The sequence below is a fragment of the Pan paniscus genome, chromosome 3 (genome assembly GCF_029289425.2).
Source record: "Pan paniscus chromosome 3, NHGRI_mPanPan1-v2.0_pri, whole genome shotgun sequence".
In the NCBI taxonomy this organism is placed as follows: Eukaryota; Metazoa; Chordata; class Mammalia; order Primates; family Hominidae; genus Pan; species Pan paniscus.
Genome location: NC_073252.2, coordinates 24,155,999 through 24,171,557, shown reverse-complemented (window position 1 = coordinate 24,171,557; position 15,559 = coordinate 24,155,999). Strand labels below are relative to the sequence as shown.

General features: G+C 36.6%; 1 protein-coding gene across 3 annotated transcripts in view; it reads left to right on the top strand.

The window, feature by feature from the left end:
• The window catches only part of PPARGC1A (PPARG coactivator 1 alpha), a 680,601-nt gene that overhangs the window by 551,900 nt on the left and 113,142 nt on the right, over positions 1-15,559 (top strand). The window lies entirely within an intron of this gene.

Genomic DNA, 15,559 nt, shown 5'->3' with positions numbered 1-15,559 from the left:
CACCAAGCTGCTGGCCACATAGAGTTTTCTGCAGTCTAGTAGTTAGTTTAGTGGTAATGGATGACAAATTGAAATTTTGACCACAGTATAAACAAACTACCATTATAAGGACTAATATAGATATTAACCTTGGATTCATTTTTTTAAAAATTAGATAGATCAAGTTGTAGCAGCCAGAGGCTCTTTTCAGGGAAAAGACCTGGTAGTTTATGGAGCTAGTTCATCACCTGCCATGGCAGAATACAGTCCCACCGGTAGAAGCTTCCCTGTACTTGATCTTAACCCATACTGTTATATTTATGATGTTCCTTTGAACATTTTATGTTTTATCTATTTAAAATCAATAGATAGTTTCTGACAGCTTGTGATGGGATTTCTTTATGCATACCTCTCTTCTTGCTGAGTTAAAAATCACTGTCTCTAAGATTATTTCATTTACATTTGCTCCTATGTGGACCTCAAGGGTCAAACAGAACAAGTCAGATCTTTTGGATCTTTGCTTTTTTCATAACCTCTCACTCAACACTGGTGATTCTTGCTTCCCTTGTCCCATTATCTTGTTGAATATGCTGGCTTCTGTTATATCCTCTTAGCGGATCTTTTATTAGCAAGAACCTTACTGCACTGGCTTGATTCTTCCGATTTGATCCAAGTTTCAGGCACTCTTTCTTTGTCCTCCACTTGCTCTCTATCTGTATGTTCTGCTAAGCTACTTTATCTGTGCATGAAAAAGGGAGAACATTCTGTCAATAACAATATTTTATCTAGGGCTCCTGACCAATTAGTGTAAGGGCCATCACTCAAATCCTGTTTTCTATTAGTAAGAGGATGGACTTTTTTTAAGGGCTGAAGCAAGAGGAGAGAATCACCATTCATTTATTGGGAACTTAGAAGAGAGAGTAAGCAAAATCTGAGCTGCCTCTTAAAGGGATTCACAATTCACTTCTTTTTTTTTTTTTTTTTAAGAACTACTCATTTTATTAGATGAAAAGAGATATTTCAAACTGCAAAAGTCCTCCTTGAGGCATAATACCTTCTAAGATGTGTAAAATCATAGGATGGTAGGTTAATCTGGGACTTGGAGACTTTGTGTTGCCATCTCTATATTTTAGAGATGGGGAAACTGAGGCCCAATGTATTTTAATACATTGATCCAAAGTTGTGCATGTGGTAAGTATGTGAAGCCGAATTTTTAGGGGTCTGAGACTAATTTTTTTTCTAATGCAACTGACCACAGTAGAAACAAACTACCATTATAAGGACTAGTATAAACATTATCCTAAATGTATCTGTTGAGCACTTTTGATATAGCTAGGAGTATGCTTGGTGCTATACAAGTTAAAACAATGTGTATGTAAAGTTGCTGCCCTCAGGAGTTTTACATTATTTTTTTCAAAAATAGGACCTATCCAATTGATGAAATTAGAGAAGGGTGAGGCTTGATTTATAATCAAGTGCTAGAAGGTGCAGTATGGATAGAAGAAGCACTCAATGTTAACCATGTTGGGTCATGGTTTATAAAATAGATGGGTCCTAAAATAAGTCACAGAAAACCAGCAGAATAAACAAAGAGACTAGTAGAGAACAGAGAAGCAGGGTTTGCATGAAATGTATAGGATAGGAATTGCAAATCCTTGACACAGAGGCCGCTTGCTCCTATCTTTATTCATGTTAGACATTTCTGCTTAATTGCAGTACTTTTCCAGAGCCCTGGAATGATCAAATCATTATTACTTTTTATTATTTTTTAAACAATTTCTGATAGTCAGCATGAAATAGTTAGAATAGACAGGGGACCATGAAATCTACTGACTAGCCTCCATGTTAGGTAAAAAGATCTTCCTGACCAGAGCAATGGGTTTATATTTTAATATTAGAAGATAAAAATATGCAAGCCCTAACTTTGGTAGTCATAAGTAATATTTGTCATGATGTCTCATTAAGAGACCCAAAATGTTTATGTATAATTGATTTTGAATTTAAATTATTTTTGACTGGGTGCTGTGGCTCACACCTGTATTCCCAGCAATTTGAGAGGCCGAGGTGACCTCACTTGAGGTCAGGCATTCAAGACCAGCTTGGCAAACATGGTGAAACCCCGTCTCTACTAAAAATGCAAAAATTAGCTGGGCATGACGGCTGGCACCTATAATTCCAGCTACTCAGGGGGCTGAGGCAGGAGAATTGCTTGAACCTGGAGGCTGAGGTTGTAGTGAACAGAGATCATGCCACTGCACTCCAGACTGAGCAATAGAAGGAGACTCCATCCCCCCCAAAAAAAAGAAAAAAAAAAAAGAATTTAAATTATTTTTGTTGTGTCGGACCTCCCCAAATCTAGCACTTATTGCATTGCCTGGTAGTTATTGGGCATGCAGTAAATATTTTTTAGGTGAATGAAACTCACAGAGGGGTTAATTGTAGCCTTGAACAGGTGAAAGGCCAGAGTTTTATAAGCTAAATCCATCCAGCTCATGCCGGCACCGGAGCCATAGCATAGATATCCACAATGTATCTCAATGGACCGACTACATCCTTCTGTAAAATTGGTATCAGCAGGGCCTTCTGTTTCCTGCCATGCACATTTGCTCTAAGTCACAACATTAATTAATAGATAAAATTTATTGTTACAAAAAGAGTGGCGATATTGATTTGCTTGTTTTCATGCATTTGGATATCTTACCAAACCCCATCCTACCAGAAATAATATGGCAGGTTTAATTTTCAAAGAATACATTGGCACTACTAATTTTAGTTATCAATCAATGAGATTGTAAAATACATAAGATCAGGGCTTCACTCATTATTTCAACTGCTCACCCACAAATGAACAACATTGATTAAGTACCTACCCTTACGTGGTCTTTTATCAGGAAAAGATGAAAACACAGAAAAGCCGGGCGTGGTGGCTCACGCCTGTAATCCCAGCACTTTGGGAAGCCGAGGCAGGCAGATCACGAGGTCAGGAGATCAAGACCATCCTGGCTAACACGGTGAAACCCCGTCTCTACTAAAAATACAAAAAATTAGCCGGACGTGGTGGCGGGCGCCTGTAGTCCCAGCTACTCGGGAAGCTGAGGCAGGAGAATGGCACAGCCTGGGCCACAGAGCAGGACTCTGTCTCAAAAAAAAAAAAAGAAAGAAAGAAAACACAGAAAAGAGTATGATGTGGTTCCTAATAGCAAGGAGCTGAGAATCTAGGAGGGCAGTGGTGTAATATAACTGCGAAATCTGCCACTTACAGCATGTACACATTTCATGGTAGCTACTCAGTAAGTACCCATTTTATTCTTTGTATCTTCAACATGGGTTTAGCTAATACATTTCGTCTCTACTGCCTGTTCCAATTGCTTCATAATGACTACTTGGAGTTCATTGTCAAAAATTCTGAGGCCATGGGTAGGTTCTGGGGAAAAGGGCAGCAGTCAGTGAGTGATGTCAATCTACAGGCAGAGGAGGGTGAGGTAGCATGTGCGGAGAACAAGAACACAGTCGTTGTACTGAGAAACAGGCTCTTGGGAATAGTCCACAACACCTTCCCCTAGTTCTGACTCAGTAATTCATTTGTGTTTTTGTGTGTGTTCAGTTGTGGAATCCATAAATGTCATGTTTTAAAAATGTTCATGTTAATACAATTAGATCGAAGCACCACTTCCAGCCGGTTAAAGAAATAGTGAGAGAAGACCTTCACAAGTTTAATGATAATGTCTGGATATTTATTTTTTAAATGGTGGTGATGATAACTAACATTTGTATATTACTTTGTAGTTTACAAAACACTTTCACAAATTGGAAACAACTTAACTGTCTGTGAATGGAGTATTGCCTAAATAAATCAAGGCACTTTCATACAATGGAATAGTAGGCAGCTATTATGTAGAATGATATACGTCTTTATTTACTCACGTGAGATATGAGATGAAACACCCATGATATGTTTTTTTTTAAAAAGCAGGTTTCAGAGCAGTATATCGTGTGCATCTAGCTCTTTAAAAATTATGTTTTCATAAACACACACATGCACATATAAATCTGCATGTGATTATGGCAGAGAAAGAAATCTGGAAATTTATACAGGAAAATGCTAATGGTGGTTCTCATTGTTTGCTAGGATGTAGGGGATTTTACTTTCTCCTTTCTATCTTTCTGCATTTTCTGAAAGCCTTATGATGAATATATTCTTCCATGAAAATAAAAAATAGTCATTTATTTAAAACACCTAAGCACATTATCACATATTAAGATTAATTGATCCTTACATCTATGCCAACAGTAGTTATTATCCATGTTTTTACGAATGAAGGGTAAGTTCAAATTAACTGCCAGTACTTTGTTTTACTTGTGCCAGGCAATGTAATTTACTTATTGCCTTATATAGTTGATTTACTTACATAAACTCATTTAATTCCCACAGTAATTCTTTGAAGTATTATCCACATTTTATAGATGAAATAACTGAGGCACAGAGAGGCTAAATAAATTGTTGGAGGTCACACAGCTTATAAACCTATAAATGGCAGAGCCAGGATTTAAAGCCAAGCCACTTGGCTCCAGAGCCCAGATGCTTCACAGTTATGCCATGCTGCCTGATAGAAGGCACAGGGAGGGGGTGGTGGCCTTAGGAGCTGGACTTAGATCTTCTGCTCCAAATACTTTTCCCTTGTCACTACACATTTGCATGTGCCTTTTATTTTATGCTGGTCATGAATTGTCAGGCTATTGTCTCTCCCCCTCAACATAGCCTCATAGCCTGGTGTAATTTATTTATGGGACTTCATGATAAATTTCTCCTGGAATTCAGTATTTGGAATAAAATCTCTCTATCTGACTATCTATATCTATCACATGTCTATGTCACATTTGCCACGTGCCAGGCATTATTCTAGAGCTGAGCTAAAACAGTGAACAACAAAAAAAGACTCTTGTCCTCATGAGTGTTATGTTTTAGCAGAATAGATGGAAAATATACCAAAGATAGAATTTAGAAAACTGATAAATGCTATGAAGAAAAATAGAAAAGAATCAGAAATTGAAAAGAAATGGCTGGGGACTAGGATGGTGTTACTATTGAATAAGGGAGGTCAGGGAAGTCTGCTTTCTTTTGTTGGATAGTGAAATTTATTTAATACAACACACTTTAATTTTTGTCTAAACTGCCAAGAAACTCAAAGCTCAATTCAGAACTCAGCTACAAAAAATGGTGAATTCCAGGTATGTTCTAGCATTTACTTCCCTGTTCATTTTAAGTGGATTTGATATGGTGTTGCTATTGATACGATATTCCTATTGCCTTGTTTTATGTGCTTAGCTTTTAATGTAACCAAAAATCCCATTTAGAAAAAAAGAAAATAAATTTTAAACATTAAAAAACCGAATGGAGTCAGTCCAAAGTACAAAAGAAATGAAGACAGGCTATTTTCCTTCAGCTCGAAGGAGTCTCTCCTCCTTTTTAAGTTTTATGGAACTTCCTTGGACCTCCATACTTACTGGGAGCCATGAATGTTGATGGATGCGGTAGGTTTCTCCAGTAATTAAAATTATTGTTATTTATAAGGATTCCTTCAGAAATTATTGCAATATATAATTGCTGTTAATTGATGACAAATACTTGCTATTTATCAATAATACAAAATATTGATATCAGCATCTTCTGTTGCTGTGTGCCCACTCTTAGCAATTAGATCTTGAGAAACAATGCTTTTTGTTTGTGTCAGTGGCTGGAAGGTAATAGAAAACATCTTGATATTGACTGACATCTAAGGTAGCTATGTTAGGTTCAGGCCGCACTGACTGCCGTTGGCATGGTTAGTCATGGAAAGAAAGAGTTGTTTTTAAATACAATTTTGAAGATATCTGTCATGTATGTTAAAAATATTTCTCTTTGGTTATTTTCCTTATATAGGGATGGGACAAAACATTCTCAACACATTTGTGTTGGCTGTGTTCAAAATCAGATTCTCAAGTTTTGGGGAAGTTTTAGAGGTGGTGTGTTTGTGATTACGCTCATAACAAGGCCTTTGCAGGACTGTGGGAGTCAGACAGCCTGAGATTGTAGTGATTGTGGATCTGTCTGTTTCCTCCACTAATTTTAAGGACAGACACTATATGCTGATTAAATTGCTGCCCAACAGTGTATTTTAGAGGGCAAGTGATCAATAAGTATTTGAAAAGGCAGTATGTGAATGTATGTCTCTATGATTGTCTTATAGAAAAGGATATTAAAAAATATTAACACATACCAGATTCCCTAGTATGAAGAGAATCAGTAAATAAATGCAAAGATCTTACAACAATGCCTGAAACACAGTAATAAGCACTCAATAAAATTTAACCATGATTAATATTTAATATTATATTAGGGGAATACTCTCATGGCATAGCATAGTGCTTGGCACAGAGCTGACTTCAATAAAGATTCATTTAAAGGATGAATCCCTCCCAGAAGAGGTTAGGTGTCCATTCTCTGGACTTTTCTAGCAGCTCCTGCTTAGCTTTACTCCAGTACATAACATTAATATAAATATAACTTGCTTATTCAACTTACTACTCTGCGAGTGCTTCAAAAGCAAGCCTTTTGTCTTTTTCATCTTCACAGTCCTGAGGTGCAGCCTGTAGAATGTGGAAGGCACGCAGTGCATGTGAGGTGAATGGATGGATGCAGATGGATGAATGAGCACATGCCTCCTCTGTGAGGCTCTAGTAGCAGCTCAGATGTCAAATAGTTTGGGTTAATACCAAGTAATAAGAAAAAAAAAATTCCCACCTGCCTCTACTTAGCTATAGAACTCTATGATCCATTTGTTCAACGCATGTTTACTGAGTTGTTCAGTTAGCATTTTAAGACCTAAGAAAATAATTGTGAACAAGACATTGTTCTTGTCTTCGTGGAGCTTATGTTGTAAATATCTCCAAGTCTCATTTTATTCACATTTCCTCTTCTCAGAGAGTGCTAGATTTGGTTTTGAAATCACATTGAAAGTTACTATCCTGGGCTTTTACACATTTCACCAGTTGTTCTACTACTGAGGAAGGGCCTCCATTCCATATGCTCTTTTATTATGTGGGAGTGTGGTTGGAAACAGAGAGAAAAGGATTTAAGAGTTAAAGTTTTTAAAGTGCTTGATCACTGCTGCCATATAGAGAGAATTCAGTAAGTTGGAAGATATATCAGTTAGGGTTCTCCAGAGAAACAGATTTTCTCTTTCTCTCTCTCTCTCTCTCTCTCTCTCTCTCTCTCTATATATATATATATATATAATATATAATATATATAATATCTACCAATTGAGAGATTCTATATATATCATATATAATATGATATATATCATATATCAGTTGAGAGAGAGAGAGTGTATGTGTGTGTGCACATGCATGCTAAGAAATTAGTTCATGTGGCCAGGTGCGGTGGCTCACGCCTGTAATCCCAGCACTTTGGGCGGCTGAGGCGGGCGGATCACGAGGTCAGGAGATTGAGACCATCCTGGCTAACATGGTGAAACCCCATCTCTACTAAAAATAAAAAAATAAAAAAAATAAAAAAAAAAATTAGCTGGGCGTGGTGGCGGGCGCCTGTAGTCCCAGCTACTCGGAAGGCTGAGGCAGGAGAATGGCATGAACCCGGGAAGCGGAGTTTGTAGTGAGCTGAGATCCCGCCACTGCACTCCAGCCTGGGCGACAGAGTGAGACTCCATCTCAAAAAAAAAAAAAAAAAAAAAAAAAGAAATTAGTTCATGTGATTGTGGAGGCTGGCAAGGCTACAATTGGTAGGGCAGGCTGGAAACTCATTTAAGAGTTGACACTGCAGTCTTGAGTTCAGAATTCACAGTGTGGGCCAGCAAACAGGGAATTCAGGCAGGTTTCATAGCTCATAGGGAATTCTTTCTCAAGGAAACGTCAGCTTTCACTCTTAAGGCCTTCAACTGACTGGATGAGGCTCACCCATATTATGGAGGGTCATCTGCTTTACCTAAATCAATTGATTATAAATATTAATCACATCTACACAAAACCCACACAGCAACATCTAAACTAGTGCTTTATTAGACAATTGAGCACCATAGCTGAGCCAAATTGACACACATGATTAAGAATCAGTTGTATTGTCTCACATGATTCTGATGGGATCATCATAAGACCCTAAGATATAGGCATGGTGATTCCTACTTTATACGTGAAGAAACTGAGGCACAGAAAGCCTTGGTACCTTTCCTTAGGCCATAGAGCTGTGAGCTGAGGTCACTGTCAGAAGCCAGGGGTGTTAAGTCCTACTCTGCAACAAGCTGTCTCTTGGTCTGACCTAGAAAGCCCAATCTAGAACTTGCTCTTGAAAATGCCATCTCTTCATTGGGAATTTTCTAGAACCTGCTCTTGAAAATGCCATCTCTTCACTGGGAATTTTCTAGAACCTGCTCTTGAAAATGCCATCTCTTCACTGGGAATTCTCTGTCTCTCCTTTTCTAAAAAATTTCCCCACTTAAAAAATTCATTTCTCATATTGGATATCTTTTCAGACTTATCCTAATGGTCTCTTTGTGGTTCAAGCTTTCCATTTTGCAATTATTCAGTTTGAAATTGGTTATGTTTGGGGACATGCAGTTTCGGAGAAGCTTCCAGGATCACACCTTTATAAAAACAGGTGCTTTTTAGTTTCAGTTACGCAAGGTGACTAAGTTCTAGAGATCTGCTGCACAACAGTGTGCCCAGAGTTAAAAATACTGTATTGTACATATAAGAATAGGTTAAGAAGTAGCTCTCATGTTAAGGGTTCTTTCCACAATAAAAATGAGTGATTTTTTTAAAGCTACCAATATGCATGTTAGTATATATATATATTTCTTGGTGAAATTCATATTGACTTATCACAATTTCTCTAGTCCTTGATGGACACTGTCAATTTCTTGTCCAATTGGAAAGTTATTGACTAATTATAATTTAACATGTGTTTCCTGGATAAATGTATGCTTGTTTATCTCAGTTTATCAACATTTAAGAGCAAATACTTCAAACTCATGATCCATTAGGAAAATCATCAGTTAATTCTCAGAAGTTGATGGTGTGATTATGTCAGGACTCTAGCTCTATATTGTATCTGTCATCTCAAGATCTCAGGTCATAGCCATAAACCATGGGGATGCATATTAGAAGTATTTGTGTTCACATCACTGCCCCCTGAAGATTGGTGACACCTTATGGGGATAGATTCTATTTTGTTTATATTTGTAAATAAGATTAGTGGAAATGCTATTTTGATTATCCAAAGATGACAAAGGTGATCATTTTTCCTGAATGTGCCCAGTGCTATGCTAGGGACAGGTAGGTTGATATCAAAGTAGGGGAGGGGGGAGGAATACTGTTCTGCTAACACCTGCTTCTCCTTCTCCACTTTATTCTAGGCAGCCTGGGTTTCTCTGTTGCATTTCACTATGTCCTGTAGATTTGTCTGTTACTCCAGACTCATTGATTCCATTTTCTCTATTAGGCTGTGGGCTGCAGGGAAACCAGGATCCAGGTCTTACTCAACTATGCTGCTTTAGTGCTTCACTCAGTTTTAAACAGTAAAGATTTAAAAGTTTGGCAGACATTAGAGTGAGGCAGTTTGGGTGGGGGTTGAGGGGAGGGGAGGGCATGAATTCTGGAACCAGGCTGCCCAGGTTCAAGTGTCACCCTTCCTGCATGTTACATGTGTAACCCTGAGCAAGTTACTTAATTCTCTGCCTCAGTTTCTCCATCTGAAAAAAGAGATAACAATAGTTGACATTTCATAAGATAATAAGTGTAAAGCACTTTAAATAGTAATGGGTATAAAATATAAAATATACGGCCGGCACGGTGGCTCACACCTGTAATCCCAGCACTTTGGGAGGCTGAGGCAGGTGGATCATGAGGTCAGCAGTTCAAGACCAGCATGGCCAATATGGTGAAACCCCATGTCTCCTAAAAATACAAAAATTAGCCGGCATGGTGGCACCTACCTCTTATCCCAGCTACTTGGGAGGCTGAGGCAGGAGAATCGCTTGAACTCGGGAGGCGGAGGTGGCAGCGAACCGAGATTGTGCCATTGTGCTCCAGCCTGGGTGACAGAGCGAGACTCTGTCTCAAAAATATATATATATTATATTTATATATAGGGTTAATATATATATTATATATAATATATATAATATATGATATAATATGATATAATATATTATAATATAATATATAATATTATATATAGGGTTAATATATAATAATATATATAGGGTTAATATATATTAATATATATAATATAATTTATATATAATATAATATATATTATATATAATATATATAATATTTATATATATAATGTGTTTATATTATATATAATATATTATATATAATATATAATATATATGTTATATATATTATATATAATATGTTATATATATTATATTATATATAATATTATATATAACATATTATATTACATATATAATATATATTATATATAATATATTATATTATATTATATATTATATATTATATAATAAATATTATATATAATATATTATATTATATATTATATATTATATAATAAATATTATATATTATATATAATTTTATATAATTTTATATAATTATATATAATTATATTTATAATTATATAAAATTATATATAATTATATTTATTATATAATTATATATTATGTATATAATTATATAATAAATTTATATATATTATATTAAATATTTATATGTATAATATATATAATATATAGAATATATTATATCATATATTTATATATAATATATATAAATTTATATAATTTATACATATATTATATATAATATATAATATATTATATATTATGTATATTATATATATTATATATGTATAAATTTTTATATATTTTATATATATTATATATTATATATTTCTATTATATATAATATATATATTTTTTTATATATATACACACACATATACATATATATGTGTAAAATATACATGCCTATTTTCATTGTAAACTACTCTTGATTTTATGTCTCTGGTCTTCTAGTGACTTGCTGCTATCTTATGGATTAAAGAACAATTTTCACAATAAAATCACGTTAGCAGCTGCATTCTGCCACCTGGTTGAGAGCCAAATCTTGGCTCCCACTACCTTTCATATTTCTTTGTATTTCCCTTAGCAGCTAACATTGGACCTGGTATGATTCATCATTTGTCACTAGGACTTTTTATTTTCTAGCCTCCTTAGTATTGAGAAGAACTAACATTTACCAAATGTCTACTAGGTGCCAAGCTAGGTATCTGATCCTTATACACTGATAAGGATAGTGGTTTCATCTCTATTTTATAGAGGCCCAGGGACATTCAGGGTCTTGGCCCATTTCAAAGAGTTAGGAAGTGTCACAGCCTGGTTCTGCCTCCAGATTGGCCTCATGTCAAAGGGAATGCTATCTCTCCCTCATCATCCCTCCTCCTTCTGCCTGTCACTTTCCTGGGGTCCCAGCAGGCACCCCTCAAAAGCCAGAGGAATCCATGTGTTCTTCTCCAGCCAAGTATGACTCTTGTAACCATTTGTTCTGGATCCCAGAACTTTTATTAGAGGGGCTATGAATGAATAAGCAAGGTCTTGCCAAACCATTCCTATTTTCCTATATCTGTACATTGGCATCCACGCAGGTTTCGCCAGTACTATGCTAACCTCGTGATTAGGGCATCCAGCAATGCACAAGCCCAACGTAAGGCACCAGTCATTTTTCCTTAAAAGACTATTACATTTGATCTTTTAAAGTAATAATTGTAGCTGCTATTATGACAAATATTAGGACTTTACTGAGCTTCTCTATACATACATAATTTAGTAATGAGTCTAGTTTTTATTTCAAATTACGTACGGGTCAGGGACCTATAAAAGTCTTCATAGGGCCTGACTGGCATACTCATTCTAGGATGTTTCGGAGATTAATTAGATCTGTTTTCAAGACCCTGGCTGATCCCCACCACTTCTCCTTCAATGCACTCAACTACTGTACTAATCACATGTGGATATTTTGATTGATTATATGTTGGATCTTCTATTTACTCAGACTGTAAGCAGCTTCAGAGAAGACAGCAATAAAATCTCACACAAGTTAAGCACCTGGGATGTTGCGGAACTATCATTTGGAGTGTAGTGAATTCTGATTGAGGTTTCCACTTTTATCTTGTGTTCTACACATTTGCAGATACACACATTCCCACACATGCACCCATGTGTAGAGAGCTTTGTGATGTGTGTCTGTTTATCCTGGCATCATGGAGCTAAGGTAGTTATTGGACCCCAGTGGAGCATTTTATCAAGGATTTTTAGTTTTAATTTTAATTTTTTAGGATCAACTTTATAAGGTGGAAAGACTGCGAACATTTAGAATTTCATAGGCAGAGTTCATGTAGGGAAGAATAAAGTCTGTTCTGTACTCTTTGACGTGTCTAAAGTTACTGTCTGTGACATAAATAACTACTGTACACATGAATTGAAGAGATATATTTCTCTGGATAATTTTCCAAGTAGGGTGTTTTTTTTTTTCCTGTTCCCTGTTCTCCTTATGAGTGGTGGTGGCTACTTATAATATTTAGAGATATAATCTATGAATTTTATGCTTACATTTCTTTTCTCCTATGTCACCAGTTTATTTTACTTATTTTCAACTTTGGGTAGTTATAGAGTAGTTTTATGATACAGATATTCAAAGAAAGCTTCAGTACATATAAGTATTCTAGCTTACAAGTTTTCCTTTTATTCTGAGTGAGAAATTACTGCATTTCGCCTATTTTTTGAATTTTTAAAATTTTAATTTTTCACATTTAATTCTTGATGATTTTGCTTATAAATACCTAAAGAGGCACTTGAAATTGGAAAATGCAGACACTGTCGCTCGTTCTCTTAAAGAGTTACACTTGGTGGCAATGTGCACTGTACCTTTCCACAAACATGTGCCCCAACATCCCATGACGAAGCATCGGTAGTGAATTCAAATATCACTTTGTCCATTTCAAAGTTTTCAATTTTTCTCATACAAGTCTTTAATCTTCAAAAATGCCTCTCTTACACATTGATTTTAGAGGCTCACTCTGTGCCCCAAACAGTTTTCTTCTTTCTTCCTTCTCCATGTGCGCAAGGCACCCACAGAGAGGGAAACACGAGCCGCTGCTTCCCATACATGTTTGTGCATTCCTGAGTCCCAACGCCCACTTGGTGGGATAAAACATGCAGAAATCTTAGTGTGTGCATTTTATTTTAAAATGCCCCAAGTAAGGAGGAAGAGGAAAGGTTAGGAGAACAGAAAGCTAACTGAAGCTGAGCCACTCGAACTAAGTAGAAAAGGGCATTTATATAGTGCGAACTGCAGAGTAGGCGCTCTAAAAGGCTCCTCATCTACAACCATTTACTTAGTCCTCTTGAATTCCCATGTTTAGTCTGTGAGGTAGGTATTATCCCCATTTTCGAGATGGAAAAATAAAGAATCAGACAAGTTAAGCAGCTTAACTAGTGGTATTGAGGTAGGGTGTACTGAAGTGGACTTCACACTCAGGTTTGTGTCTCTGGGACTCCTTACTGAATGCACAGCCTTCACAACCAATGTATTCTGCATGTGACTGAGTTCTAATTCTGCTTTGAGGTCTGTGTCTTTAAATGCATAATTTGCAAATCGAGAAAGGGTGATGAATGTAAACTTAATGCTTTCTTACAAAGTTAGTTGTTAAAAAATAAATCACTACCTTTGCGTCAGACATCAAACTATTACAGAATCAATGCATGCAACTTTCATTGCTACTCGGTTATAATCAGTGGTTTATGTTTCGTTCTTCCTTGTTTGTTTTTTTAGGTGCGATGGTGATGGTGGCAGTAGGGGTTTCAGAATTAGTATTCATGGGTCTACTCTAAATAGCCATAGGTCATCTCTGATGGCCTTTGTTCTTCTAGCTCCAGAAAGTGTAAAGATATCAGGAGAAGCAGTCTCTTCTGGTTTTGTGTTCTGGGCCATTTACTTTGGAAACTGCCCTATTGAGTGATAGCTCGCCAGACTGCCAGGTGACCCAGGCACTCTGGAGCTTAGCTATGATTACTCCTGAATCAGAGTCACAAAGTTCCCAAAGCCTACAGTTTTGGAAATAAATTTAGTGGAGTTTGTTTTATTCATATTTCCTAAATGAGAGGAGATTAGAAAGCCACATATTTTAGCCCCACTTTCTGAAGGCTGGCACCACAGTGAGTTTTGAGTGACCTTAATCCATGTGACCCTTTTCATATTTGACTACATTTCTAAGCAGGGGCTGCAAAATATCTGTTGGACGTTGATTCTACTATTGATGCTAAGAGGCAAAGTTAAAGTCTATTTGTTAAGGTCTGTTCTAGATTAGATAAACATACTGTATGTACTTCATGGAAACACAGTTGTAGCATGGAAAATATCTTCTTTTTTTTTTTTTTTTTTTTTTGTGAGACAGGGTCTCACTTCAATACCCAGGCTGGAGTGCAGTAGCACCGTCAAGGCCCACTGCAACCTCCATCTCCTGGGTTCTTCTCCTGCCTCAGTCTCCTGAGTAGCTGGGATTACAGGCATGCACCACCATGCCCAGCTAATTTTTGTATTTTTAGTAGATACAGGGTTTCACCATGTTGGCCCAGCTGGTCTTGAACTCCTGATCTCAAGTGATCCTCCCACCAAGACCTCACAAAGTGCTGGGATTACAGGCATGAGCCACTGCGCCCGGCTGGAAAACATCTTTATAATAAGATTTTTCATGTGGTCATAATATGTGTTTTACTCCGGCCTTTGTTTGGAATTGCTATCTTCAAAAGGAGCCTTCATTTCATTTAAGGAGAAGGGTGGCATTATAATAAGTGTTTCTTCTCCTTGGGGGTGTGCTTCAGTGACCTGAATCAGACACCCCAAGTTAACTGTAGGGGTTGATCTGCAAAGAACAGTGCACTCTTTTAAATGGTATGTCAGATCAAATTTAGAGACACTTGTTGTAAGGCTTCTTTTGATCAGAGCAGGGTGCCATGTGTTGGCTGTGCTCATCTTTGAGTCCTGCCTTTTCTTAATTTCCCTGGTGGTTTTAGCTGGATGTGTGTGGTGTTTTTATCTTCCTGCTGAACATGAAGCTGTGGTTCCCTTCTGATTTGTGAAGAGACTCCTAGATGTCTAAGTTATGCGACTGTTGGGCACAAACAAAAAATGCTATTTTTCTGCATAGCCTGATCATTAAGAACAAAATGTGTGATGCCAAATAAGACTGTCTTGAAGTTTCTGGTCTCCCACTTACAAGCTTTTGTCTTTAGAAAAGTTACTTAACCTCTCTCAACTTCAGTGATTTTATCCCTAGAATCAGATTAGTAATAATACTTACTTCTACTGTTAGTGTAAAGATTAAATGAGATAATCTACAGAACTACTCAGCACAGCATTTGATATACAGTAAACATTCACCGAATGCTGGATGTTATTTCTGTATTACTATTTTTATTTTTATTCTAGCCACCAAATCTATGAACTATGAACTTAGAGAAGCAGAGAAGGCTGCATTTGTAAAGGTGAAGAAGAATAG